This window comes from Dreissena polymorpha, chromosome 14 (genome assembly GCF_020536995.1).
Source record: "Dreissena polymorpha isolate Duluth1 chromosome 14, UMN_Dpol_1.0, whole genome shotgun sequence".
Taxonomy (NCBI): domain Eukaryota; kingdom Metazoa; phylum Mollusca; class Bivalvia; order Myida; family Dreissenidae; genus Dreissena; species Dreissena polymorpha.
Window position 1 is genome coordinate 7,134,619 of NC_068368.1, and position 27,388 is coordinate 7,162,006.

The 27,388-nt window shown below is 32.5% G+C and overlaps 1 pseudogene; it reads left to right on the plus strand.

Moving 5' to 3' along the window:
- The first annotated feature begins 10,602 nt into the window (after positions 1-10,602).
- LOC127858568 (prolactin-releasing peptide receptor-like) overlaps positions 10,603-27,388 on the plus strand; it is a 32,022-nt pseudogene continuing 15,236 nt past the window's right edge.

Sequence of the window (27,388 nt, forward strand, 5' to 3'; positions counted from 1 at the left end):
TAATGATTCGATTGTTTTTTTTTTTGAAGAAATTATATTATTAATACTATCAAACATGCTGTAAAAAATAATTGCATCGCAGGTAATCAATTTCACGATAGAAGCAGAACAGGCTCTACATTATATAAACATATGTTTCGAATACAAAATATTGATATTAGTCAAGTATTGAAATATCTGAACGAAGGGTGCACACTGATATAAATGCACATCACATCAGTTTTATAAGTAATGCAGTTCCAGCAAAAACAACAATTCCAAAGTAATGTCACATTCGTGTTGCCTGATAACATATATGGCTAAGATCATTTATTCTTAACATGGCCTGTGGTTCACAAACAGGGGATGATGACAGCTGCTTCCTCCCTCGAGAAATTTTCGCATAATGACAAATGGGTTTGGTGAGTAAATTGTACGAGTAAAGAATTTTATTAGAAAATAAGTATGGGTCGCATTTCAGCTATTTAACGAGTGAGCTATAAATGAGAAAGTCCGTGTTCTGAACTGTTATCCCGTCGTGAATTGGATGTTTGAATTTTCGAATATCGTTTAACAGCCCGAAAAGCACCCTGGTTCCATAAATTCTAAAACGCAAGCTTCTATGACGGTTTGTTTTTATCATTCTTATCGTCGTCTTGTTTTTGAATTGGTTGCATACATCGTGATGCGGAATAAGGCAATGCAGACAAACATAGTTATATCGAATCTAGCTATTTAAGACAGTCTGTTGTGCTTGCTTGCTGTCCCTTTCACTCAATTATGTATCGACAAATTATTTTTATCCTATCTAAATGAGTCTTTGTTGCATGCGAACAGTCTGGGCTCGTTTCGAGTGTCAGTTGCATCACGCCTGAAGCTTGATAAATTGATTGCATCATACGACGGTCAAACAAGCAGCAGCAATGAGGGCTGTATTAAGAGTTGCGAGGAACTCAACAATTCATTACCTGGAGGACGAGATTGATATGGTTTCAGGTTGAATGTCTTACGAGGCTATTAGAAAACAGTTAAAGCGAGTATACATAAAATAAACAAACGTAACTGAGAATTTAACAATAAATACCAACGTAGACGCAGGATGTTTAAATAGTGGTGGTGATATACTAAATTGACGTGGACTCGACTAAATAAATAATCACGAGCCAGCGTATATCAAAAGTTTTGACAGTGTTTTGACATTGTTTGACCCCCCCCCTTGATAGATAAGGAAGTTATTATGTAAATGTGTGCTGTTAAAAAATTACATTTCATTATTGTGCACATACATTTGAAAAGATATGTTAGTTTCAATAGGATAAATCTAAATCGTCTAAATCTAAACTTAGCAATAAGTTGGTACTCTTATATTAAAGTAAATGTATTAGTATGTCTGCTCATTGTATCAACGTTTTTTGTGGTGTTTCAATGTCATATTTTTGTATCAGCAAAGAATTATGTCGTGATATCATCTGTAAAATACGCCGTACACGCTTGTTCTATACCGTAACATGTATACAGTTTCTTTTCATAGTAGGTATTATAAATTTGAGAACAACAGCATGAAATACAGTTCGCGCACGGAATCAATGCAATTCATACTATGCGTTAATTGCGACACTCTTAAATACAGGTGTGTACAAAGGTTATAGTAACAGAAGAAAATCCTTCTTAATGGGAACTGTATTGCTTAATAACATTACAACACTATTTATAGTTCTGTAACTTTTATGGGCACGTTTACGAGAATGATGCATTATAAGTGGAAATCTGTCGTTGTTAAATAAAGTGGTTTCATACTCGAACAAGCTTTCGTGCGGAGAAATCAAACACTTAATGTTGTTTTGAAAGGGAGCAGCACTTGGTGCAGTTAAATATTACCAAAGTGATCCGTAGATCAACAAATATAATGAGTCATACGATAAATGGAACACAAATCCATTATATCAAGATGACGTATTTCGCGAAACAACGCCTCAACATATGGGGGTCTTTTTTACACTTTAAGCTTCCATTAAATAATATTGTAAACGCTCATGTCGGTCAGTCTCATAACTGTATTATTGATGATAGAATAAAAATCATAATGAGAAAACACGATCATCATATCAAGGCATAGCTGGAACTAGACTCTTATGTTCATGGTCCAAGACTTATTCACAGTATGAACAATATACAGACAGAAGAGTTTCCTCGAATATCCATCCTTAAAATGTGCAAGCGCCTAGTAATTAGCCATGGCACTTTAATGCCATTTAGCCATTTAAATAGGTTATTGGACAAATTTTGCAAATTTCAGGCAAAATATGAGTGAGTTTTGTGTATTTCGTGTTTTCAAGCAATGAATTATGTGTATTATGCGTTATCAGCCAGAAGTTTCTGATAAGGGAGCATACTGACAAAATGACTGACAAAATGACAAAAAAGTTTATTTTCATAAGTCATTAAATGAAGCTCGCGATGTTAGCATAATCTAATGCGTACATTAATTAGATGTTACAGGTAGGCAAAATGTTTTTGTAAAGCTAATATGGCGTCCCATCGTAGTTTAATTATTATGGCATTACATATTTGACAGTATTTTTACGTTACTATTACAAATAAGAACGGTGTATCAACTTAACTATCTCATAAGGTATAAGTGATGGTTTCTATTAATTGATTATCGATCTGTTTACCAAACGTTTGTCCAAACAAAATTCATGTAGAAATAATTGAATTTAATAGCATGGTATTCTAAGTTGGATCTTGCATGGATTTGGCAGGATTGTTCAAACAGTGTTTTTCAACTCTGTGTAGTGACAATATAATTTCTTTTTACGAGTTCTGAAAAGTAATTAAACCGTTATTCCAATTCATTCTATTTGTACAAATATATATTTCGCTGGATTGTTAAAAAAAATCAGACACACATATTTAATGTTTTCTAAAGTGTACAGTCATCTATTGTACAGTATATCCACGATGTCACCACACGGTACATGTATATGTTCTTTATAATATGAATACTGTCGGAAATGAAGTAATACACATCTACATTACATGTATCTTAGAAATGTATAATCAATTAAGCTATCAAATGTAAGTAAATCCAAACTGTTGCATACGCAGTAAGTATTGAGAGACGCAATTTGAACATACTTAATATACAGCTATGCATTAACGCTGTAGATATAACATTTACTGACTTAAAACGTACGCCGTAAATCGATCAGATAGAAATTTAAAACACACATCGGTAAATGTAAATTTTACTGAAAATACTGAGATCTTGCTTTAAATTTATCATCGTTCTGGGAAAACTTGTCTTAATGTATATGCTTCAAGCGCCATCACCGAGGAAATATGCTGTCCGCACAGGCTTTTGAAGGATACTACTTTTGGTCTGAACTAAAGTTGCGTTAAGAAGGGACTCACAAAAACGAGGAAAGTATCGTCCCTGATCAGCTTTCAAACAGCACAGGTTTATGTGGTCTGTACATGTACACCCTTGCATAAAGAATAGTTTTCCCAGGCCTTTAATTACAAACGTGAGTGTCTATGCTAATTCTATTTCGCTTATTAGAACTACTACGGTATTAAATGAGGGTCTATACTAATTTTGATGCATTACTAGGGTTTAAAGAGGAATTGATTGTAACATGCAACTTGTCCATTATATTAACTTGAATATTCAAAAATAATATGAACATAAACTATTTAATTATGAATGGGTTTGGCGGTAAAATTATAATGTGTAAAATGAATGAAACGATGAAATATCAATACGCTACATGTTTTAATTGTATATAACTGTTACAGCTAACGACTAAGAATCAGGCAATGTATCATATACGCAAAACATTCATGCGGATTTTTTCTTATTTACGTGCAACATTAACATTTGAAACAAAAAGACAGTTTTTTCATCATATACCGAATAAACGCATACGGAAAACAACCTCAAAAATCACGTTAAGAGCATTTACTCATCGGCAGTGACATAACGCAAAACATCATCGGCATCAGTGCATTTATCGCGCTGCCTACTCTAGTTGACAAGAAATCGATAACGTTATGCTCCAATAATTCACATGGACGTTTTAATGGCCGGAAACACTTAACAGGTGAAACCAGAGGCCGCTGTTATGTAATACATTTCCAAGTAATATCAGACAAAATGAGGTGCACGTTATGGGCACGCCAATAAACTATTTCATTACTGAGTACTTCATCGAATGGCTTCAAAAAAGAAATACCACACAGTTGTGTTCTCATTCATGACACAAAAATGAGTGTTAACATTTTAAGTTTCATATGCGGCCGCAACTGCCAGCGCAACCGCGAAGTCAGGTCATTAGCCACGCTCTCCGCTATAAAATAGCCTAATGGTTCGTTGTTTTATTAACGGACAGGGTAAATCCTAACAAGTCTAAGCATATTGCAAAAGACTTTTTACGACGCGGCTAATATTTAAATAAATTAAATGTTGTTTTACTCAAATAAATACAACGAAGTTTTATTGATTGTATGGAAACCGTTTGACCAAATACTTTTGAAGACCCTATAATGTATAATTCAACTATATCATCTAGACTACCTTGCGTTGAGATCATCTGGTGTTTCATGCCAATTCATTTAGCAAAACTGTCATGCATTGATGTAAATCGTGTACTTATTTTATTAAGCTAGTTCGTCCGCTGCAAATACAGCTTCAATTACAATTTCGGAAGTACTGACACTTCCCTGTTTGTTTTTTAATATACGATCTGACAGGATAGGCGAGTAGACCATACTTTGAATAGAAGTTAAATGAACTCCACTGAACGCTAGTCATAATATTTGTAAACATATACAAACAATCAGCATGCAAATACACAATCTGGGTCCCTGCGTTGGACTGCATTGTAAAGTGTTTCACGATTTAACTAAGGCAATTATAAGGTCATTACACTTCGGTCGTGCTTTCCGGAAATACATATTTTAAAACGTGTAATCCGTTGTCATCAGATATAAATACCTTTCTACGAAGCCGTAATTATGTTTAGCCTAATTCTTTTTAGCCTAATTCATTCACTTTAATCACGTTATGTCAATCGCAATTTACCGTGTCTCTCAAGCAGAAAAGCGACATGGTTCGCAAAAAATACAAATTATACTGTCTTGTTTTTGAGCGCATGCTAACAAAATATATAAGGTACAAGTTTGATTTTATCTGAATAAAAGTACACACAAATTGCGTTTGTTGTCCTTAAAAAGCAAACTAAAACAAACAAGAAAAGTAGACCTTTAACCTTAAATGCATGTTATTTATCACATATTCACCTAAGAACAAGTGTTTTCAGTATTGGCAAATGCGGCTTTTGACAGAGCTCCTATTTAAACATGTTTAACAACAATGCTAGATTTACTTACATAGCTATGTTTGGTTTACATACTGACTGCATAACGATCATAACACGCTTTTATTGTCGTCTGCTTTGTATTTCAAGTTGAAGATAGCATGATTTGTTTAAAAGTTCTGTTAGACATTCCAATCATAAAGTATATTGCAGAATTTCAGAATAAATTGGAATTTATATGCATATCGCTTTCCGAGGAATGTATTAAATCCCATTTCAAAGAGGTTGGTTTGTTAAATTGCTTTTCCATTGTTCATGTGTATCCTACGTGATATTACATCAGCGATATTGCAATCGCATCATAGTTCTTCATGCATTTTATCTACATATTTACAGCGATGGTAATGCAAAACCATCTATAACGACGGTAAAATAAACACAGAAATGTCAGGGAAGATATTTTCCCAAACATCCTGTTCATGTACATGTTAATATAATAACGGCTTGATTAGTTAAATTGTCATTTAATATATATACAAAAATACAGAGCATGATAATAGAGCGTTATGAAATATAATACCTAAAATCTGAAAATCATGCTTGATATTCCACTTTTAAATGTTTCTTTTGTGAATGCTTTTCCGATGCTGTTTGCAAATAAATATTTATAAATAATAAATACAGATCGTTAATTGTAAGTTTCTGGTCAGTTTGATAACGGCTGAGGTCACTTTAAAACAGGATTTATTATTTAGAGTCCGTGTTGTTTTTGTGTTTAGTACACAACGACCATAAAATGCGCATTGGACTTATTTGATCGCTATACATAAAATGCTTTTTTTCTTTAGTAAATTCATAAAACATATAACCACATATAACCAATGTGCGGACAGAGCATGATATAAGTTGTTTCTTTCATTGCGATTATGGATCACAGCTATTATTCTAAGTGCATACACATTAAGATATTGTTTCGATGTAATGTGACAACGCTCGTGGTTTGGATAATGAACTGTAGCTTTTCTGTAAAAGTCTCGTATCAAGTTATATTTTTTTCTGCAAAGTCATATATTGATCGACACTGTATTCTCCCATAAGTTATATGTTACGCCTGTATTTGCAAAAACATACATTCTTTTCGGAACAATGTAGATTGATGTTGTAATTACAATTGACATTTTGTCAATACCAAAAGCAGTTTCTTGCACAAACGGGATGCCTTTAGGTGGCCCTTGTTAAACCGGTTTATGCACAAGAATGCACATGACTTTCGTAGCGACGTTGTTGGTGTGGTAGATCACGGTAAAATTAAAGTTGAACATCGCAACATTGAAATCATTGCCATGAGATAAAAAAAACGAAAGTTTTAAATAAAATATCACCATCTGTCATTCATGCCTATAGTGAATCTTATATATTATATGGGTTAGTGTATGTGGACGTTGTTTTGCACATATATAAGTGGGGATGTTATTTAAGCATCATGGGCGTTAAAAGACATATGCGCACTTCAACACATTTTGGGCACACTGACTTTTTTATGGTACTCAATTCAATCGCAATGCGAATTCGCATTCACAATCGTATTAATCTTCTATATTCTATCAAGGGTGTTTCAACGTGCAAACGCGCAAAACAAATAAGTGTTAATTTAGTCTCTCACATTTGCAATAGATGAAGGATATGTCCGAATTTAGAGTGCCTACCAAGAATAAAATCACACATATGCAGTCAATACATTTAAATGAGTTATGTACTTTGCGACCAATAACAATCTTATATGATTTGATTTTGAGGAAATGAAGTTTACAAAAATGTTATTTCTCCTAGAGGTTAGTGTACGGTTATCTTGTGTTTTCGGCTTACCTGGGTAAAATATGTACTGTTAACAGTAGAAGACTCAATTTGGTGCTTATTTTCAGTAAATAAATGGCAAATTAATAATTTTTAACGAACAATTGATGTTTTCGCCCTAAAAGTGGTTTGAACATTTTGTTAATGTTATTTGTAAGCTGTCAGGTAGACATACAATGATGGACTTCACAAGACCATAAAATTGATACATGTACTTCAAAACGTTAAGTGATCAACTAAGTATCAACTATTGTATAATGTAATTACTTATAGTGTATCAAATTACACGAAGAAAGGTGATACAATTCAGTTCGTGTATTTTAATTTTTTAATAATATACACAATTAAATTACTAAAAAATTGTTTACCCCTGCCACCCAAATTCTGTGAACACGCGTGCTTTTGAAACCTCTTGGAATCACAAGCCATTTAAAAAACAGAACGACACATCGTTGTATTAAAATGATATTAAGCGCAGTTTCACTGTTGAATTGAGCTGAACAGAATTAACCGGTTGAAAGAGTTAGTTAAAATGTGGTTACTGACCAATTATCTACAACTCATCTTGCTTGCTACCAGTTGTTTACAAAAATATATATTATATTCGATATATTACATGACGGTCCAGTCCTCTAAGCCGAAATGATCCGTAAAACAAAATTGTGTCTTTGTGTTGTATAAACGAATCTGCACTAAAACTACATTTAGATTCACATCGTACATCGAATATTTTCTGTCGTCAGTTGTCAAAACGAAAGTATGGTAACCGTTGATATTCAAATGCATTAGTTTTCTCTTTCCGGGATATTGTTTTAGTATATTGATGCTGCATTAACAAATATAAGTGTATATGATTAGAAAACATCAAAAATAAACAAAGGTTGCGATAGAAACCTATAAACATAGCATATACTGTTATATGCGCATAATAACACTTTAAATAAAAACAATGGGCAATATGTATCCAGCATGAATTGTATATGCACAGTATACTGTTTTGCCACTGTTCACGGGCTATGCTTGTATATTGTGTACACGATTTGAGCAAAAACAGAACATTTAACTGTGGACCATTTTACCACATCCGCTGGATATTTTGACTCTTCATATTTTTACTTCAGCGTGACATTGATAGTTGTTGATCCACAATCTCGGCACAAGCTTTATAATCGAGTGGAGTTATTGCTATCTTTCAATATTACCATCATGTCATTGTTGCCGTAATGACTTCTCCTTAGCATTTTGTTAATGGATGTGTTTTAAAGGATTTTGCTGCAATTGAATGTGCATGCATAGTGGGACTTAATGTTGTAGACGAATGATGAAGCCTATGTATTCACGATAGCTTTAGCCTTAAATGCACCTCAAGAGTAGCTTATACATTATCATTTAATGTATATCTACCTGCGGGGTTTTTCTTTATTAAATTTCGGTTTAACTTTCTTTTTTTAAATATTACCAGAACTTGTGAAAAGTTAGAGTAAGTGAGTGAGTATGACATTTTATCCGTTGAAATGATAAATCGAGAAATAATTCAGAAGCCCTTGTTATTGCAGGAAGCAGCATAGATGCCCTCTGTTTATTGCCCAATAACATTAACATCAGGATACACATTCTTCACATGTTATTGATACACAACATCAATACTTATGGTACATCTTAGAGAAGGTGAATGCTTCATGGGCTGTTCCAAGTTTATATACCAATACACGAGTTTCAGAAGTTAAATTGATGTGATTACGTTTCGAATTATTCTGGATATAAATATAATAATAAATGCATTAAAACAAAGCACATGCATATAGTTCATCTTAAGCAAAATAAAGACCGAGGATTTAATTCTATAATTTCTCTTTGTTTTTAAATTAAAAACAAGCGTACTTGAAGTGTATGAAGTTTAATCTTGATGTTTTAGCTAGAGCACTTTCATATGGTAAATGTTGAAATGTTGGTGATTGGAAACTGAACGCTTATTACACTTTGTAACACATGTCGCTATTACACAACTATTTAATATGTAAAAAAAGTTTATAATTGTGGCGATGTATCTTTTTCGTTGTATGATTCAATGAGCTTCCTAAAAGGATGATCCCTAATGTCCGGGAAAAATTAAGAACAAGTGTGTTATGCATTTTATCTCTAAACATTCTCGATTATAAAGCAAAATCTAATGGCTATGGTAATGTTGGCTTTCAAAAATTCGCTTGTGCATAATATATTATAAAACAACGAGGACAAGCACATAATGATATCGCGTAGAAGACGCGTGATAATTTGCACTTTCGCGAAAATCCGATTAGAGATTATGCCATTCCTGTTTTGCGTTACCATAAATTTGTGTAATACATACACAAGTTATTATTGATAATTTATCAGACATATTCGTTCGTATTGTTAAATTGGAAAAAACATGATACACTGTAAAATAACTACATTTACAATACTTTAGTACGAACATTAAATTATGATGAAGCTAAACATGCAAATACTATTTGATTGAATACTTGCTTTTTTCGAAGAAATTATATTATTAATAATATCAATTATGCTTTGAAAAATCATTGCATCACATGTTATCGATTTCACGAAAGAAAAAGAACAAGCTCCACATTATTTGAACATATGTTTCGAATACAAAATATTGATATGTGTCCACTATTGAAATATCTGAACGAAAGATTCACACTTATATACATGTGCATCACATCAGTTTCGTAAGTAACGCCGTTCCGGCAAAAACAACAACTCCAAGGTAATGTCACATTCGTGTTGCCTGATAACATGTATGGGTAAGATCATTTATTCTTAACATGGCCTGTGGTTCACAAAAAGTGGATGATGACACCTGCTTCCTTCCTCGAGAAAAGTTCGCATTATGACAAACGGGTTTGGTGAATAAACTGTACGAGTATAGAATTTAATTAGCAAATATCAGTATGGTGTGCATTACAGCTATTTATTGAAGGAGCTAGAAATGAGAAGCTCCGTGTTATGAACTGTTATCCCGTTGAGAATTGGATGTTTGAATTTTCGAATAAACCATAACTATTTTGCATTCTATTTACCTTCGCTGTGAACATTCAGCTAACGATATGTACGAGTAATAATTCAAATAAATTTAATTCCAATTCGTTTCAATCGGAAGCGAGATATATGTTGTATTACTACTCGACATTGCAACTGATACCATTATAATTCGTTTAAATTTATTCCAGAAAAATAGAATTGTAAGTTCACATCAACATAAAAAATGTAGAAAAGCACAATATTACATGTAAAACAGCACCGTTAGTATTTTGTATGATGGATTCATAGAACGCGTTGTTTGAAACAATTCGTTTTTTAATTTTCTTAGTTTTCGGTTACATAAAACTTCACAATTCGGTACCATAATATCGTTGAACAGCGCAAAAAGCATCATGATTCCAGAAATTCGAAAACGCCAGCTTCAATGACGGTTTGTTTTCATCATTACTTACGTCGTCTTGTTTTTAATTTGGTTGCATACATTGTGATGCGTAACAAGGCAATGCGGACAAACATAGTTATATCAAATCTAGCTATTTCAGACATTCTGTTGTGCTTGCTTGCTGTCCTTTTCACTCAATTATGTATTGGCAAAATTGTGTTAGATCCTATATAAATGAGTTAACGAACAATAGATTACATGCGAACAGTATGGGCTCGTTTCGTGCGAGTGTGTCAGTTGTATTACGCCTGAAGCTTGATTAAATGATTGCATCATGCGACTGTCAAACAATCATCGTAGGAAAATAAGAAAGTTATTATGTAAATGTATGCTATTAAAAAAGGACATTTCATTATTGTGTACATACATTTTAAAAAGTTATGTTAGTTTCAATAGGATATATCTAAATCGTCTAAATATAAACTTAGCAAACATAGCTGGTTATTTATTATAACAGAGAAAAGTTAGCGACAAATACATCTTTTAGTATCACATTGAACTCTTATGCTGCAAATCACAATTTTATTCCGTCTTCTAACATTTTTATTTTCCTTATTAAGGAACTCTTATGTTATAGTAAATGTGTAAGTATATCTGCTCATTGTATACAAACATGTATTTTTTTCAAACTATTAATAGTCGTAATTGTTTTACCATGCATTTTATAAGAAAACTTGTGTATTTTTTTCATTATCAAATAATCCAGGGGTCTTCAATGTCATATTTTTGTATCAGCAAAGTATTATGTCGTGATAACATCTGTTAACTACTCCATACACGCTTGTTCTATATTTTAACATGTATAGACTTTCTTTTCATACTAGATATTACAAAATTAAAAACAACAGCATGCAATACAGGTTCCATGATATGGTTCGCTATTAAATAGGTGAGAATAGTTAATTAATAGTTATAATTACTTTTATATTTACTTTTACGTTATATATACCTCGGTTTTACACTTTTTGTCTTTGAAATCAATCCATGGTCCTTGTCATTCTTGCGTCTATGTGTATATCATTATGTAAATATTTAACATGCTATCAATATAAATTATTTATTTGTTTGCATTAAACTGACATTTTATTCGATTATACATGTTTTATAATAAGATGATAATATGATATAACGGACATTCAGTTTTCACTCGGAATGCAATACATACTATTTGTTTACTGCCACACTCTTCAATTCAATACATGTGTGTACAAAGGTTATAGTAACAGAAGAAAATCCTTCTTAATGGGAACTGTATTGCTTAATAACATTACAACACTATTTATCGTTCTGTAACTTGTATGGGCAGGTTTACGAGAATGATGCATTATCAGTGAAAATCTGTTGCTGGTTAATAAAGTTATTTCTTACTCGAACAAGCATTTGTGCGGAGAAATCAAACACTTAATGTCGATTGTTCCTGAAAGAGAGCAACACTCGGTGTAGTTATTCATTTCCATTGTGATATGTAGATCAACAAATATAATGTGTCGTAAGAGAATTAATGAAACACAAATTCATTGTATCAAGATGACTTATAACGAGAAACAACGCTTTAAAATGTGGAGGTCTTTTTTTGACACTTTCGGCTGCCATTAAATAATATTGTAAACGCACATGTCGGTCAGTCACATAACTGCATTATGGGTGATGGAATAAAATAATGAGAAAACATAAGTACTATATCAAGACCTAGTTGGAACTAGACTCTTATGTTTAAGGTCAAAGACTTATTCACAGTATGAACAATATACAGGCATACGAGTTTCTTCGAATATCGATCCTTTAAAAGTGCATATAACTAGCAATGGCACTTAAATGACATTTAGCCATTTAACTATTGGCCATGCACATTTCAGCCAAATGGTGAGTGAGTTGTGTGTATTTCGTTTTTCAAGCAATAAATGGTGTGTATTATGCGTTATATATCAGAGGTTTCTGATAAGGGAGCATACTGTCAAAGTGACGGAAGAAAAGTTTATGTTCATTAGTCATTAAATGAAGCTCAGGATGTTAGGCAAATCTAATTCGCACATTAAGTAGATGTTTCAGGTACATGTAGGCAAAATGTATCCGTAAAGCTCATATGGCTTCCTAACGTAGTTTAATTATTACGGCAATACATAGTTATTACGTTACTATTACAAATAATAACCGTGTATCAACTAAACTATCTCATAAGGCATAAGTGGTGGTTTATATGAATATCAAACTGTTAATCCAACGTTTGTCCACACAAAAGTCTTGTAGAAATAATGTAATGACCAGCTTGTGAGGAGGCGATAAAATGTACAAAAGAAAGCACATGGCGGACTTTATAATGTGAACGTTTTGGTTTAGATGGATTATTTAGAAGAGCAACATTACGTTTCCCTTTAATACCATTCAGTAGGGTATTCCGAGTTGGAACTTGCCTGGATTTGGCAGGGTTTTTCAACAGTGTATTTAATACTCAGTGTAGTGACAATTAAGATTTCTTAAGACGCATTTTGAAAAGTAAATAAACCGTTATTCCAATACATTATATTTGTACATATATTTATTTCGCGGTCTGAATTGTTTAAAGAAAATCCAACACACATATTTAATGTTTTCCAAAGTTAACAATCAGCATTCAATTTGTACAATATGATCCACGATGTTAATTGCCACACAGGGTACATAAATATTTTTTTATAATACGGAACTGTCGGAAATGTAGTAATACACATCGACATTATCTGAGAAATGTATAAGCAATAAATCTATCAAACTTAAGTAAATCTAAACTTTGGCATACGTAGTTAATATTGAGGGACGCAGTTTGAACATACTTTATATACAGTTATGCATCAAAGCATTAGATATAACATTTAATGAGTTAAAAAGTACGCCGTAATTTGATCAGATAGAAATTTAACACAAACATCGGTACATGTAAATTTTAACAACAATACTGAGATCTTGCTTTAAATTTATTATCTTTTTGGGAAAACTTGGATTTATGTATTTGCTTCAAGCGTCATCACAGAGGCAATATGCTGTCCAGGACTTTTGAATGATACCACTTTTGGTCTAAACAAAAGTTGCGTTTAGACGGGACTAACAAAAACGCGGAAAGTATCGTCCCTGATCAACCTTCAAACAGCACAGGTTTATGTGATTCTCCATGTACACCCTTGCATAAAGCCTAGTTTTCCCAGACCGATTATTACAAACGTTATTGTCTGAACTAATTTTGATGAATTACTAGGGTAATCAGAGGAATTGATTATAACATGCAACTTGTCTATTATATTTGCTTGAAAATTAAAAATAATATGAACATAAACTATCTGTTTATGAATGGTTTCGGCTGTAAAATTATTATGTGAAAAACGAATGAAACGATTAAATATCAATACGCTACATGTTTAAGTTGTGTATAACTGTTACAGCTAACAACTAAGAATCAGGCAATATATGATGTACGCAAAACATTAATACGGATTTTTTTCTTATTTACATGCATCATTCACATTTGAAAGAAAAAGAATTATGTTCATCATATACCGATTAAAAGCATACGGAATACAACTTCAAAAATCACGCTAGGAACATTTACTAATCGGCAGAGACATAACGCCATAAATAATCGGCATCAGTGTATTTCTTGCGCTGCCTCCTCTAGTTGACGAGTAATTGAAAGCATCAGGCGTAAAATAATTCACATGGACGATTTAATGACCAGAAACACTTAACACGTGAAACCAGACGCCGCTGTTATGAAGTAATATAAGATAAAAAATAAGGTGCACGTTATTGGCATGCCGATAAACGATTTCGTTACTGTGTACGTCATCGAATGGCTTCTAGAAAAGTAATAGCACAGAGTTGTGTTATCATTCAGGACACACAATGTGTGTTAAAATTTTAAGACAGTAACTTATGGATGCCAATATGGGGTTCGTATCATATGCGGCCACAACAGCCAGCGCAACCGCGAAGTCGGGTCAGTAGCAACGCTGTCCGCTAAAAAGTAACCTAATGTTTCGTGGTTTTATTAAAGCGAGATTATACGATTTTGTCAAATATTTATGAATTTATATAAAATGTGTCAAAAAAACAACTTATTATACATATATTTTTTTATAAATTAAAATAAAAGTTCAGAAGAACATGTGTCGAAAAAAGCGAAATAAGCCAGGTATTTAATTCAGAAATAGAAAATGTCTGTACAGTCGAATTTGCCAGCATGTAAATCATGCATGTACGATGTGAATCTAAATTTCGTTTATTTTTAAATTCCTGCAACGATATCTATTCATACGACACACGGACACTAATTAAAAAGACGAATGCTTCGGTTATTATATGAAAATATTAACGAAATATCTTCGTCACAATCGGCTCGGGGCGCTAATTTGTCTTTGCTGCATTTAATGATATTCTTCTTCAATATATATTTTTTCTTGTCTATTTATGTTATTGTAACATATTTTTATCAATATATTACAATTTAACACGTATGAAAATCGTATAATCTCGCTTTAACGTTCAAGGTAGATCCTTACAAGTCTTATCATATTGCATAAGACTGTCTCACGACGCGGCTCAAATTTTGCAAATTTTGCTCAATTAATGCATGGAAACTATTTAACCAAAGACGTTTGAAGACCATATCATGTTTAATTATAGTATATTGTCTATACTTCGTTGCGTTGATTCAATCTAGTTTTTGATGTCAATTAATCCAGTAAAACTTGTTTTGATGTAAATCATTTACATATTTTATTAAGTTAGTTTTTCCGTTTCAAATACAGCTTCAATTACAATTTCGGAAGTACTGACACTTCCCTGGCAGTAAATGTATACGTGCTGACAAGAATAGCAAGTACAACAAACTTCGAATATAAGTCTCATAAACTCCCAACACCGCATGTCATTGTATTTGTAAACAAATACCAACAACCATCATCACTGCCTTGTAAAGTGTTTAACGATTGAATAGAAGCTCTTATAAGGTCATTATTCTTGGTTCGTGCTGTCCAGAAAGACACATGCACATATTCCGATGTCATTTGAAATAAATAACTTGCTGCGAAGCTGTACTTCTTTAGTGCCTAATTCATTCACTATAAGTACGTTATGTCAATTGCAATGTACTGTGTCTTTCAAGCAAAAAAGCGACATCGTCCGCAAAAACATTTCAATTATAATGTATGGCTTTTAAAGCGCATGCTAACACAATATTACATCTACAAGTTTGATTTTATCTGAATAAGGATACACACAACTTGCGTGTGTGTCCTAAAAAAGCAAACTAAAACAAATTTGAGAAGTAGACCTTTAACCTAAGTTGCATGTTATGTGTTATATATTCAACTAAGATTATGTGTTTTCAGAATTGGCGATTGGGGCTTTTGACAGAGCTCATAAATACACATTTTGAACAACAATACAAGCTTTACTTATATAGCTATGATACATTTACTGCACACAGGTCATAATACGCACTTAGTTTCGTCTGCTTCCAGTTGAAGATAGCATGATGTGTTTAATAGATTGTTTTAGCATTCCACTCATTAAGTGCATCGTAGATTTTCAGTATCAATTGGAATTTTTATGCATATCCATTTCAGAGAAATTTATTCAATCCCGTGGCACAGCGGTTAATTTGTAAAATTGCTTTTCAATTATACGTGTGTATCCTACGTGATAGCACGATATTGCAATCACATCATGGTTCTTCCTGTATTTTATCTAAATTAAGTAATCTATTTTTAGCGACAGTAATGTAAAACCATCCATAACGACGGTAAAATAAACACAGAGATGTCAGGAAAGTGTAGTTCCTCAAAAGTCCTTTTCATGTACATGTATATATAATGACGGCTTAATTAGAAGGTAAAGGTTGCGTCTATACAGCACATGCTGGGATAATTAACCTTTAAAAGTGTAAAGACTTTACACTACCGGCAAGTCAATTGTAACTGTTTAAATACAATGATTACCATTACATTATTGCATTGATATTGAAACGCAGGCAACAATGACCCTTTTTCAAGAATATATTGTCATCGACTGAACACAATAGCAATGTCGCATAATACATAACAGTTACTTATATGTGCATAAAAACGTAGTAATAAAAGCGCATATGCAATATAGACTGGTCAATATTAAAGAACAACAGCGTACTGCTTGATCGTTATAGTATAACGTTATCTTCTCTTTACACGGATATGGACGTTGTAACCAAATTTTCTGAAAAAAAAAGCATTTCAGTTGAAATGTGAAACAATCAGTCTCCACAATAACGTTCGATAAACTTAAGCTTTTACTGACGTTTAATTTTAATATAGTACTGTTAACTTAAAAACAGAATAAATGCACATGAAAAAAGTTTGGTTTGGTAATGATCAATATTGCAGTCGATGCATTTGGCAATTAACACTTGTAATATATCAGGTAAAACTTAAAGAAAATATTTGCGATGCTTGTCGCGCCTCATGTTTTAATACACGATCAAGCAATAATTTATTTGTTATGTTTATTATACATAACCAAGAGCAAAGCATTGAACATAAAGTAAATTGCATTTGCGTTCACCTCCAGCTGGCGGCAAATGTATGTAAGTTGTACACTTAATACAAAAGAGTGCTAGCGCACTATATCGACCCCGTGTGATTATCAGTCAGTCAAATATCCGGACTGGTTGCCTAGTGATAACTAACACATATCTTCATGTGGAAACCGAAGTAATAAGTTCAACATTTATACTATGATGTTATTAATTATTTGAATTCATATTGGCTTTAAGACAATACGGCTGTCTGTAGCTCAATTACAAAGCCAAAATGAATTCAACTTTAGTTATTAATGACACTTTTATAAATTAACTTTATAATATTATTTAGCAAGAAAGGCTTGAATTTCACTTTTGAATTACAGGTTTTTGCTATTAATTGAAGTATGAAGTTTTGAAAAAAAGCATAATATCTGTTCTATACAACTTTTTACCTGTTTATATTCCCATGCAAAATGATTTAAATTCTTTGAAAAATTATGTACACCAAAATACCTTTTAAGAGATATCTTGTTTATTTAAAACGAAAATTGAATATTGTTGCAAGAGGACACAAATGTGCCATGCATTTAATTTAGAAGAATAATTATTTTTTCATTAATATTGTAATATGAAGGTGATTTTACTAATAAAGCATAGGAACACTAGCATTTATACTTAGTATATGAAGAAAGATGCTTCAAGACATTACATGATGCAGGAACACAATTTGACAGGTCGCGAAATTATGCAAAAATTTACCTGAATAACATTCCAGCCACACCGGATCCACTACCATTGTTTTTAATACAACTCAGAAAGACAATAAGGATTGAAAACTTACTTATTGCCACTAGGAATTGCATTTGTAATGTGTAAATCCTCCATGATTTCGAATTAGTTTTGCTTTCGGCGTTCATTGTAGCTGTTGTTTTTTTATGTACAAATGCTCAAATATTGAACCTTACTGTTGTGGTTAAACTGCACTATGGTAATTGTCGAAAATGGGAGCTGAACAGGGACGCTGAATATATAAGGGGCAGAGTGCTTGAAGTAAACTGCAATAGTATATTTCAACGATTTAAACTTTTGCACCAAAACTAAGCATACAACTTCAAAATGGCGTCCACAATTTTCGAAATTTTAGATTTTCATATAAGGCCGAGTTTTTCCTCGTTACTGATTGGCTGAATTTCGTATTGGCCGACCTTTTCCCGTATTTGGCCGTGTTTTTTCCATATTGGCCGACTTTTTCTCGTATATGGAGAGTTTCGAGCTTTATTGGCGAGGCTCGACTCGTATTGGGCGAACAAATTGAACAAATTTTCGTCAAATATTATAAAGTTAATTAATTATATTGGCTATCGGTCGTCTATGACACCATATTTCGTGGTTTCGTCTTTTGATAATATATGTGACCCAATCATGGAGCTATTATTCTGAATTAATTAAAACATTTTAAGACTCCGATATGTTGAGAAGAAAATGCTTCCTGAATAGAGAAGTAAACCATGTCAAGATTTATTAGAACATATATAATAAAAACGGTATGAAGTATTCCGACGTATATATATTTTGCATCTGTATACCGTACATATTCTAAACCACGATCTAAAAATGCCCTGTAAACGGTTTTCAAAAAACGGTAAAGAATAATAAAGAGTCTCAAATAAAAAAACATCCATAGACCACGCTTAGCGAGTAAGGTATTAATTAGTAGAAATAGTGATGTCCTGTCGTTTTCGGGTTATAGACTGTAAGAATGTAGAAGACTATCGTTCTTGCAGTTTAGGTACTTTAAACCGGAAAGGATTGTTTATCTGATGCTGTATGTTAAAGCTGAAGCTGTGATTTGTCTTTTATAGACATAACGTTAATTTCTTTCTTTTCTAAAATCAGTAATAGTCTGATTGAATGTTTACACCAGGAATAGGGTTTCGTGAGGCATGCTATGCTGTTAAAAACACAAAGTTATAGTTAATAACACTTTACTTGAAAATTGCATTACAACAGAACAATGCAGCATTGGTTTTCAGACCATTCACATTTTCTCTGGTTTGATTTGAAATATCAATGACCGAATTAAATGCATACTGTTATATCAGATTCATAGCCTTCGATTCTTCTTAACTAAAAATAAATTTGGCTTCAGAGGGCTTTACAATGGTATATTTGCACAATTTGCACAGTCCATATGTATTTATGCGAATTTTGCTGGATAATTGCGTCTCAAAGCTAATATTGTTAGTAACATCTACCAAATACAAATACCGAGCGACATAAACCGCAAAGATGATGATATTGATGAAAGTGTATTGCTTGAACCTTGAAATTGTAATTGAGTGTAATATGAAACTGAATAATTGACACTTACGTGTAATGCATCATATTTTATGTAAAAAATAACAACAATAACACACGGCCAGAACACACTCGTGTGCAAATGTGTCTTGTACCATATGCAGCCAACCTAGCTCCAGAAAAGCCTGCGCAAACGCGGACGGATTAGCTCCTGACCAGACTAATCGAATGAAGCTAGCCGAATAAAATAAGACTCATTTTCACATGGAACTGCTCACATTTAATAACGACGCCCTTTCTTAATAGAGTTTTCAAAAAAAATCTTGACAAACGACATACCGATTTATATTCATACAAAGCAAGACAATACTTGTATATACTTTTAAACATATATCGCCATGTAAATATAACGCGGTCAAAACAATATTAAGTATTTAAAAAAAAATCAAAGGACATTTTGGCCATACCGCAGCAATAACTTGCATACAGAAAACATCTTTCTCCGATAGCTTCGAAGCCGACTAAAGGACATTTATGCAAATGACCCTCATACACACGTTTTTGTTGCGAAAGATCACACGATATTAAATCTGTTTTCAGAACTATCGGATTTCGCATAAAAATGTCTCTTCGCGTTTTGCAATATATTTCTTTGAACAACACAAATTTGTTTAATTTAGTCACAAATTGAAATTTGAGTAAACACCAAAGATGTTTTTGAATAATTTTCCATGCATAGTTTTGTTAAGATTGATTAAAATACAGAGCATTCTGTTCGTAAAATAATACGAACGTTTGTAATTATTTCACGTGATTCTTGTTTCAAATTTTGCTTTAGTGAAATATTTGCCAATGCTATTCGAAAATTTACGATATTGTATAATTGTATATAGGAGACAATTACTATAAAATTGTATAATTATGTCTTATTCACCACAATACATTAAAATGACAACTGTTTTTGCAAGTTTCAAAACTATTGTACTTAAACTATGGAACAGATTTAGTTAGCTTAAACATACATGATACATGATATAAAGCTCGAAACGAGCATATACGACGATGATCTATGTTTTCGTTTAAATCACCACTAGGTTATCTTGTATTTCTCAGCCAAAGAAATATCATTTTCCTTTGCAGAATATAATGCTAGAAATGTAATTCCTAAACATTTTCAGAAGATAAATCTGAAATCAGTATTAACTTTTTCATTAAGGACAATTTAATTTCTGCAAAATACAGTATATTACCTTTCACAAAATTAAATACTAAAACATTAGAGGTAATAAAACGTGTGCAACCGTCATTGGATGGTCAAATTAGATTCTAAGTATCACTCGTCTTTGATTAACACCTCCGTTTTTGTGAATACTTTCAAAAGCTTACCACGACGATGTCTAATAAAATATCTTAATTGTAAGTTTTATTTCCGGATAATCGAATGCATTTACAACCAACTAGAGCATAACAATTCGCGTCAAAAATCACAACGTTAATAAAATCTTATTAACGATCGTTCGTGGGATAGTTTTTATTTTTTTTTAAATATCAAAGTACGTGTATTTGTAATATATTATTCACAGCAAGATATGTGTTTTGATGACTTACTATTATGTATTTATAAAGCGTATTCATCATCATATAATAGTTATGTTTCGATTGGCTATGGCATAGTTTATATGATGTCAATCAGGTTAAAATGTTTTGGCATCATATTACCTAATCTGCAGGTGATAAAACGATTTACGTTTGTCAATGTTTCAGGTCTTTTTCAAACAGGAATATGATACTCCTCATTTTTGTTGTAAGCACACACATTCCATAAACTTCGCTTTGACATAATATGATCGCTGCACATATATTTCCATTTTTCTAAGCAAAACTAGGAAACATATGACAACGTTAATTTAAATTTAAACTAAGTATAATATTCAATAGTTTTATCCGCAACTATTGTAAACATAAGTACACCTTAAAAAACTACATGCGCTTGTTTGGATGTTGTTTGACCCCTCTCGTGCTTTGAACAATTATCATGGGGTGTTCTGTGCGTTTGTCGTATCGAGCTTTATACGTTTTGCACAATTATATATTGTTATATTGTGAGCAAAAGAAATCTATTTTATGTTTCACGACACGCATGCATTTGCAATACATACATTTTTTCGAACAAATTAGAATGATCATTTTTTTGTCATTTTGTCAATACCAGAAGCAATTTCATACACAAATGGGTGCCTTTTTTCTGATCCTGGCAAAGCCGCCTTCTGTCATCGTTTGCAAATGAACATTATAGCAGCGCTGTTGTTGTGAAATACCATACAATATTTAATCGAAGCATTATAGTTGAACGGCTCAATGTTTAAATCATGACATGAAATATCAGCGTCTGTAAATCTTGGTTAGAGAGCATATATTTTAGTTTATGATTTGTAGTGTGTGAACGTTATTTTTATAGGTGGTGATGAACTTTAAACTAGTCGGATTTTTCTTTAAAACATGTGCGCACTTAAACACAATGGGGGGCAAATAAGCATACACATACAGTTCAAACGCTTTGCGATTGTCACATCCAATATCTCATCGCCCGTATATATGCCACCAGAGGATATAAGAAATGCGAAAACGCGCAAACAAGGATGCATATAAATTGTCTCAATATATCGCGTGTGTAAGTGTTAAGTATGTTTTCTTAACTAAGAATCCGTACTGATAAGAAAAACAAAATATAACCACCACAGTTTAGATTAATTTCGTATTTGTCGGATTAATTTAAAATAAAATAAACAATAAATTATCTGTAAACATGTCTGACCTAATTCACCAAAATATTGTAAGCAACGTACTCACGAAGAGCCTTTGAGATCAAGTTATGACCGTCTTTCATTGCCGTCTTCCATTGTCCTTACCTGTTTGAACATTCAAACTGAATCTACTTCACTTTACGATTTTCACGGACTTGATCATTACGCAATTTTTGTTGCATACTATTATTGTCAATCGGTATGCCATAAAAAGTATAAATATCAACTTAAAAAGGAATTTTATTTACGAAATCTTCTGCTCTAGAAACACAATTCCTAAAATTGAATATAAGATTTTAAAATCGCATATGGATCATATAAAAGTTTGTTCAAATCATAACAGCGCGCGTCTTTTTTTCGACCATGTTTAGATCAAAGAGAATTGTCGATATAATTTCGGAATATTTGTCACTATACATCCATAATAATTATGGGAATTCCTCGTGTTTCTTAATAAATGTTCTTAAATTTAAAAGTGTTTTGCCGAACTTACTTCCAATTTGAATTTTATGAGTTTAGTAGAAACAAACATATTTGTTCCTTATAGTGTTGCAGTGTGAACCAACTAAACTCAATTAAACCCATTCCGTATAACGTCACAAGTTACTAGGATCTAACCAGACCTTTTTTTAATACAGCGCGATATCATTTTAGGATATAATTTTATGTAATATCTATCTGACCGCATGCGTTTATGTATAATAAAACACACAATAAAATGACGTCCTAAATAATTTTTAATATGACTTATAATAATATATAATTTTGCATTTAAAAATTCAGTCAAAAACGTTGCTTCGGAAATGCGTTTCCTAAAGTAAATCAATGACAAACCAAACTAAAACTGCGACCGATTTGTCTGCAAAAAAACACGTTTTTACAAGATGATTTCTGAACTTAATCGTATAACATGTTATAACAAATTATTAAGGACCTGTTTGATCTTACGTGTGAGTCTCTTCCTCTTCGAATGCGTTATTAATATCTTATTTGAAATCAATATGTGTCAAGTCATATACCAAACAATGAAACTCAATGAATAAAATCAAGAACAAATTGTTGTTCTCATTTACTACTTATGTAAAAGAACGCCAACTATTAATATATAATTTTGATTTCTTTAAAAAGACATCCAAAAAAATACAATACGTTTTACAATTAACACATTCAAAAATACATAAAAGAACAAACAACAAAGGACCTACACTACGTCTATTACTGCCATCCACATCGCATCACCGTGATTCAGCCCAGAGTGGACAATTACTATCTCACCACGATACGTTGAACACGGTGATTTCGCCGTGGCGAATTGCGGTGTCAGTCTCGGCGTTATCGGGAAATTGATCTCACGGTGGACCACCACGGTCTAGGTGGTTTGCGGTGAAATACATGTGCGACAACAACATTATACAAATGTACGGTCTGCGATATCGAAATGTACATGTGCATTCACAATGCAGATCGTATAATGTAGTTTTTTTAAACTTTGTATGTACATGTATTACATGTACATGCTACATGTATTACATGTGCATGCACTTCATAATAAAATCACCGAATGTTCAACTCTTTTCTCTCGTGTTTGCCCTCTTTACAAATTAATTGACATGTCTTACATCGAGCGTGAGTATAGTTTGCGTTTCATGCTTCAGGTTTTGTTTCAATTGTTCATGCATGAAGTTTCCCTTGTTGTTCTTAATTAAAGATTTATTTGTTGTTAACCTATCGAAAACCCTTACTCGTTTGTGTACATATATAGCTCGCCAACAATAACATACATACATGTTACATGTACATGTAATTTGATTCCAGACTATTTTTGTGATTTCCTGTTTCTTTTGTTACATGCATTGGATCGAATAAATGTACATGTACAAATTCGAGACATCCGCAGTAAGTTTTAAATTCCGCGATATTTTAATATCATAGTGATGCGAAAAGATCAGTTGTCATGTTGGTGAGTGACGATTGTATACATGTTCTTTGTTCAATAACAAGTTCATTTTCAAACATACACAGTATGTAAAATAACGTAAAAAAAGAAATCGTAATATTATGGTACATATCGATTTACTTATTGTGTTACAATAATGGTGTACATTGAGCAAATACAATGCATATCAAATTTATAAAGTATCGATAAGAAGTGTTGTTAAGAAATCGCGGTTAATTTAACGAGTCATAATTTCACATTTGGCTTTTTTCAAACTGTTATACTCTTTTATTTCAGATACGACCAAGACTATGGTTTTCGGAAAATAATGAACACAGTCACAACACTGACGAGTTTTTTATTATTAATATTATAAACATGCATTAAAATACTGATTATGTTATAAATATGATTTTGTTATACATGTATATGTATGTCTCTTTATTGTACATGTGCCGTATTACAATACGAATAAAACGCTTGTTTTCTTACGAAATTATGATGGAGAATGTGATGTCTACATCCATTTACTATATCGAATAAAATGGAGAATTTGATGTCTACACGAATTTGCTATATCAAAAAAAAAAAAGAAGAATTTGTAGTTTACATGTATTTACACATAACAGAAGAGATGGTATTTGAAAGCATCTTCTCACTTCTGTCAGTATTTTCTATTACAATTAAAACAAATATTAACACTCTCATCTACTCGATAAGACGGCGATATATTTATATAGAATTAGGTTAATTGGTAAATAACGAAACTCTTATTTGACATTCACAGAAACTAATTACCAATTAACAGATCTTTTATAATAAATAAAGTTATTATCAACAATTTTAACAAAAACAAACAATTCTTTAAATAAACAACAAGTAAATCTTCACGCAGTAACTGTAGAAACAAAACGTAAAGTACATCACGCTCGATGTACGACATGTCAAATGAAACGAGGGTAAACAATAGAAAATAATTACGATTGTTAACAATCAAGTTACAATGTATACAAATGTACATACAAACGTAACAAAACATTCTAGAACTTTGCAGAAATTATACGGTCTGCGATATCGAAATATGCATGTTCATTCACATTTACCTGTATTTCACCGCGAACCACCGAGGCCGCCGTGGTCCACCGCGATCACGGTGGTCCACGGTGAGATCGATTTCCCGATAACGCACGCGGTGTTCAGCTACTGTCGGCGCAATCTATCATGATGGAAACACCTTTCGATCGCGGTGATTTTCCACGCTCACGAAAAATTGTCCACGGTGGGAGTGTGGTGGATGGCAGAAGTCGCGCTAGATGTAGTGTACAATCTGTATCTTAAATTAACATACAATTGGGTATATCAATACAGCATGACAAATATATGCATATAATATGTGTAAATTTAAACATATAATAAATGCATTTTCAGGTTCCCAATATTGAGTTCTGAATGAGCTGCCGTTATAAGTTCTAAAGATTCTCACTCACACACAATTCAATAAATGGTTGCCGATATTAGAGCGAAGACGTGTGTAAATGCATAGTATCGTTTCGACACTATTCACGGTATTTGCTCGTACGTCTTCAAACAAAAACAGACAAATGCACTTTGGACCATTTAGCTACATCCGCTGGATACTTAGATTCAATATATGTTGACATAAGCGTTCTAATTGTAGTTCTTCATTGCGATTTATTGCACCATCTTTATAATTATCGACTGTTATAACTTCTAGCTTAATATATATATGACTATCATGCACTTTTCACCGTAATGACTTCCCGTTAACATTTCGCTTAATGTATACGAGGATTTTACTGCTATTGAATATAAATTCATTTTGAGACTAAATTTTGATGATGTTGACCGAAATGGATTTACGAATCCATTTCCCTAACAGACTTATCAAGTCTAGCGCATACATTAGAATGTTAAATGTATACATACTCGTAGGTATTTTCTATATAAAATATCAGTTTACATTTCTTTAAACGTTACTTCAGAAGAATTAGAACTTTAATATTAAGTGATTGTGGCATTTGAATCTGCTCGTACGGATACGTAAATACCACCGCTGGTTTGATAAATCGAGCAGTATTTCAGAAGTCATCGTGCTTGCATAGTTAAATTTATTGCACACAAACTATAATTGCAGGTAACACATTTTTCAAATTTTACTTGTACATAGCATAACTAATTATGGTTCATCTTGAAAAAAGGGAATGCTTCAGAGGTTGTTTAATGGATATATACCTAGACATGATGACAAGAAGTTTCACTGATGTGATAAGGTTTTTTATCTTCTGTATACAAATTAAAATTAAAAACTTTACATAAATCAAACAAATAAAGTACCTGTAAATTATTATAACGATGTATGATGTTCTTTAAGAATATACCTATGTATTTCGCAAAACATGAAGAAGCGTACATGAAGTGTATAATCTTTAATCTTGATTTGCATGCTAGAGCACTTTCCTTTTATCAATATTGAACTATTTATTATTGAAAATCGCCTTATATTTTCTGATGTACGAAAGATGAATTATAGCTCAAAATAAAAACAAATCCCACGCTTTTACAAATTGTTTCATTACTGGTTTTACATAAAAATTTATGTAACATTTAACAGCAGTATTGTTTTCTTTACAGTTATCTGTTGGGACGATCACGAATGTAGAATGTCGGGAAAGAATTCAGATAAGGTGTGGTATGCATTTAATCTGTTAACACCAGTTATCATAAAACATTAGCTTATTATAATGGCTTTCGATTTGCGCTTCAGTTTCACATTATATAGAACTGCGAAAAAAATATTCATAGATGTCGAATCTTGAATAAGGTATGATAAATGCATAAGCATAAGTTAATTAAGTCGGTTAATGCGTATAACATCGGCTTTGAAAACAACGACGATTAAGCAAATATATCAATTACAAAGTAATGATACAATCTTGTTGCGTGATAAAGTTCATGGGTGAGATAATTGTATCTTAACAAGGCATTTTGTTGAAAAAAGAGGATGATGCCACCTGACTCCTCCATCGAGACCACGTCGTAGCATGACAACGGTGCTTGGTGCATACTAAGTACGAGTATAGATTCATTGAGTAAATATTCGGTTCAATCATTTATTAATTGGGTGAGATTGAAATAAGAAAGTCAATGCTCTCGACTGTTTGACCGCCCTAAATTGGATGTAGG